This window comes from Camellia sinensis, chromosome 3, assembly GCF_055761805.1.
Source record: "Camellia sinensis isolate YWXY chromosome 3, ASM5576180v1, whole genome shotgun sequence".
Taxonomy (NCBI): domain Eukaryota; kingdom Viridiplantae; phylum Streptophyta; class Magnoliopsida; order Ericales; family Theaceae; genus Camellia; species Camellia sinensis.
This window is the reverse complement of record NC_138963.1, coordinates 184,279,204-184,283,827: the sequence shown is the minus strand read 5'-3', so window position 1 is coordinate 184,283,827 and position 4,624 is coordinate 184,279,204. Positions and strand designations below refer to the sequence as shown.

The following is a 4,624-nucleotide window of genomic DNA, read 5'->3' as shown; positions in this document are numbered from 1 at the left end:
TCGCATGGAAATTATAATATTGACATGGATAGATGGTTATAATTAAAAGGTAAAATTCACTCAATCATGTGTTAAGTTATAGTTAATTTCGACAAGAAATAGGTTCTAGCAATTTGGGTTGAATAATGTTAGGAATCATAAAAAAATATCATAAAATGTTTCATGAAAATTCTCTACTATTGGATTACATATACAATAAAATACCATACACTAATCAAATGATAAAAAAACCTTCTTCAAGTATTTCATAATTTTTTTTAATGATCCGTAACATTACTCATTTGGATTGGATGAACCTTATTTGGATTAAAGAAAAAATTACAATTATGTATATCATTATTTAATGACAAAAATAGAAAATAAAAATTACAAAAGGAAAAACTTGAACATGAAGAACAACTTCTTTATTAAAAAAACATACAATACAATTATGAGATCCAATGTCGAAAGAAAGTACAAGCCCTTCCCCAAACCCCCTGGCATTGGCATACTTGCACATGATTATTGCAAACAATAAATAAAAAATCAAAATAAAAAGAAACTACTTATTTCGGAAATTGCCTGTAAGATGAAAATTGGCACACACACTAACTACTTTGGTTTGAACCAATAGACATGAGCACACCCCCCACCAATTTCTCAAAATTCAAGTAAGATGACCCAACAGAACAAGTTGTGGCCTCTTCACCCAACTTCTTCCACTGCATGACCTTTCTCATCATCTCTTTCCCTCTCTCTCCACCCATCAACTCTCTCACCATTCTCTAAACTTCCTTCTTCTTAACATCGCTGTTTATCTCCATCCCTACACCCCATTGGTTGCAACATGACCAACAATTTGTCTGTTGCTCGGCAAAAAATGGCCAACACAACATAGGGACCCCACTGCAAATACTTTCAAGATTCGAATTCCATCCACAGTGTGTCAAGAAACCTCTAACTGATGGGTGATTGAGGACTTGTTCTTGAGGGCACCAACTTGCTAATAGACTCCTTTCTTTAGTCTCACTCACAAAATTCGGTAGAAGAATCGCTGAGTCACCAACAACCAAATTAGGCCTAATGACCCATAAGAATGTTTGGTTGCTATTAGCGAGACCCCAGGCGAATTCAATCAATTGTAGTGGTGTCGTAACAGTGATACTGCAAAAGTTGGCGTAAATGACTGAATTGGGTTGTTTCGAGTCAAGCCATGAAAGACACTCTGTTTCTTCTTTCCATAGGCTTGATCCAATGGAATTCAAGTGATTTTGTGGGAATTAGTCGAGGAGAAACTGAAGAGGGCCAATGGGGTATATGGGTGGGTACATTGTTGACAGTGTTTCTAAAACGTCATGTTCAAAAGCGTCGAAGGTATTGAAAATGATGGTCGAAGCTTTGTATGCTTTGTCAATTGCTTCCAAAACGAAATGAATCGTGACATTCAGTTCAGTGCCGAATAACTAGCGTTAATAGGATGTTTGGGGGGCAATTGTGGGAGCCGAATATTATGAAGGCAACAAAGCCGAATAACGGTATACGGACAGTCAAGGACAGAATTTGTATTCGGCTTCATCTTGGGCGACCCCAAAGCCGAATATATTAATTGGCCATGGAACCAGTCGAACAAAAGCCGAATACATAAACATGCAATGGATTGAGTGTGACAACCCTCACCTCCGATTAGTGTTAAACTGTGTTTGAGCATGATAAGTAACTGATTAGAACGAAATCCTGATCTGTTTGTATGAGTGTGTTGCTTTAGTTTCATTTATACCTGTTTGTCATTTAATGATCTGTTCATATTTTGACTTCGAATTGCAAATCAAAAGCCTCATCGGCGACCGATTCAGAAATTGATTAGTGTTATATGCTAATTAGGATTTATGTGATTTTATGGTAGGTTTAATTAAAATTTGATTTGGAATGATTAAATTAGATTAATTAAAGTTAAATCACAATAGTTCAAGTAAATTACCTTATTGCCATTAAGTGGACAATTCTTGGCCATTGTTTATTCTCTTTAATACATGTTGGCACACCTCTTTTCATCCATCTTCTTGCCAAACCGTGAGAGAGAGGGAGTGTGAGGAAAGAATTGAGTTCAACTAGAAATTTTGCTTGAACATAGAAGAATTGAAGAGGTTTTGCAAAATTGAGCTAGGATACTTGGAATTCAAGACCTAAGGTAGGAAATTCACCCTCTTGATTATGAATTTGAGTTGTTACATGCATGGTTCATGAGAAATTAGTGATTTGAGTCAAGAATTAGCTTAATGTGTTAAATTAAGAGTCCATTCACGCATGCATGTCCATATCATGGAATTTTGAGGTTGTTTTCATGAAAATTCTTACATGCAAGTTCATATTTTAGTTTTAGTCCAAGAATTCACCATGTTTTAAAGTTCAATCTTGCATTTGATCATGTTTTAGAGCATTAGAGTTCATAAGAGCTCATGCATGTTATGTTCTTGTTTAGTTCATGAAAGTTTCTTTGAAATTGTGTTCAATTGGCTTACCTTTGGGCTTGATTTCATAAATTGATCTTTGAAACATATTGTAGTATGGGTTTCTAAGTGTTTTCCAGAAAATTAGCCCGGAAAAATTGAATTTGAAGCTTCAGAAGTTGAGTTTTATGCTTGAGGATCAATCTGGAAATTCCAGATTTTGGATCCACGCTCGATCGGAGGACTTCACGCTCGAGCGTACCCTCTGAGTACATGCACTTCCACTCAAGCGTAGAAAGTCACGCTCGAGCGTGAAATGCATATGCCCAGAAGTTCATGTGTTTTGCAGTCCGCTCGAGCGAGAGAATTCATGCTCGAGCGAGGGTCTGAGTCTTACGCTCGAGCGGAGGTCGAGCGTCCGTCGAGCGTGAATATCATGCAACCAGTACTTTTCATGAGTTTGCAGCCCGCTCGAGAGAAGGAAGTCACGCTTGAGCGGAGCTTCATTGTCTACATGTCCGCTCGAGTGTAGAAAGCCACGCTCGAGCATGGACCCCTGTTTCAGCAAATTTTGAAAAGTGTTTTAAAGTACATTTTTGCATCCTTATTTCATCCTAGACATTTCTAGGTCAAGTTTAGGGCATCTTAATGAGGATAATATTATAAAACCACACCAAGTCAAGTTTAGGGGCTAAGCTATAAATCCCAAGTGTGTAACTTAGTGTGTGTTCATTCTGCAACTGTGTAGGGTTGGCACCCGAGGACGCTGACTAGCCTATCTTTAGCCCAGTGCTCTGTGAGTAATAATGTTGTAAAGATACGTTCAATTATAATTGTTTCTGAACAATTAACTGTACTACTTTCTGAAATGACATCGCTTACTAAGTGAATGTTTATCCTATTTGTAAACTGTATTCGTGGCTTCCATAGCAACTTAATGTTACTGTACTATTACTGCTACTGTTACAGAGATCTCTGTCAGTTTCAATGTTTGGAACTACTACTGTTTACTGTTCTGGTGGCCATCAACTGTCTGTTCGGTCTATTAAGACCTACTGTACTGTTTTGCTATTGGACATACCACGTATGACTGTTATGATTTCTAAATGACTGATATGGCATGAAAGGACATTCATTCTTAACCCCTTTACACATATGTTATTCACTGGGCTTTAGCTCACTGTTTATATTTTTATGTAGGTGTCTAGGCACCGGACCGAAGCTAGGAGCGTCAAGTTAAGCTCTCATTTTGTCAAGCCAACCATCGCGCCTCACTTCGAGGTTCCGAGTCCGTTCAAGCTAAGGCTGTTTGGGGGTGTTCCAGAATCACCCTTTTGTCTCTGTTTTGTATTGACTAAATAAGACTTGACTGTACAGTTATGGTGTAGGGATTTGGATCCCTAACCTAGACGTTATGTATATATGTTTGGTTATGAATGTGGCTCTGTTCATAAAAGTCTTTTTCCATTCAGATTTTCACAGCTCATTGGACATCTTTTTATTTACTGTTTGGCTTCCGCCAGCCCCTCACTATGTGTTACTATCATTACTGTTAAGCAGGCCTTTGGTAATCATAGATTACTGGCCGGTTGCGATGCTAAACCCATAGGGGCGGGTTTGGGTCATGAGATTAAGGGTGGGTCAGACCGTAAGGTCCAAAAGAAGAATATAAATAGAGGAGCATCAGCCAAAGAAAGGTAGGTGAGAACAAGTAAGTTTAACTTGAGATATAAGCAACGAAGGGAGTATACACTGACTTATCTGTTGGAGTGCTAATTCTGGCACCCCCGACCGGAGTGTTCATTCCTTTTCAGGTGACTAGCTGAGGATCATGAGCGTCCTACAAGATCCAAAGAGTATTTCCATACCACTTCTCTACAATTGGCGCCGTCTGTGGGAATACTCCAGCACATCCATGGCGGACGTGACGGAAGATCCTCCAATAGTCGCTGACGGCCTTACGCCACGAGTTGATACCACTCCAAGTAAGATGCTTGGGCCAGAGAACATTACCACACGAAGGGCCTTGAACTTCGACTCAGTTGCCCAGAACTCGCCCTCGACATCAGCACATGAGACAATGCAAGTGATTATGGATCAAGCGAAGCAAAACAAACAAAGGTTAGAAAACATGATGGCTGAGAACGAGCGCTTTCGACAGGATTTGGCCTTGGAGGTAGTAAAATCCCAACAGGCTG

The 4,624-nt window shown here is 39.2% G+C and overlaps 1 pseudogene; it reads right to left on the bottom strand.

Annotated features, from left to right (window-relative positions):
- Window positions 1-490: 490 nt before the first annotated feature.
- Window positions 491-1,990, bottom strand: LOC145822087 (7-deoxyloganetin glucosyltransferase pseudogene; annotated as a pseudogene).
- Between the last annotated feature and the right edge of the window lie 2,634 nt (window positions 1,991-4,624).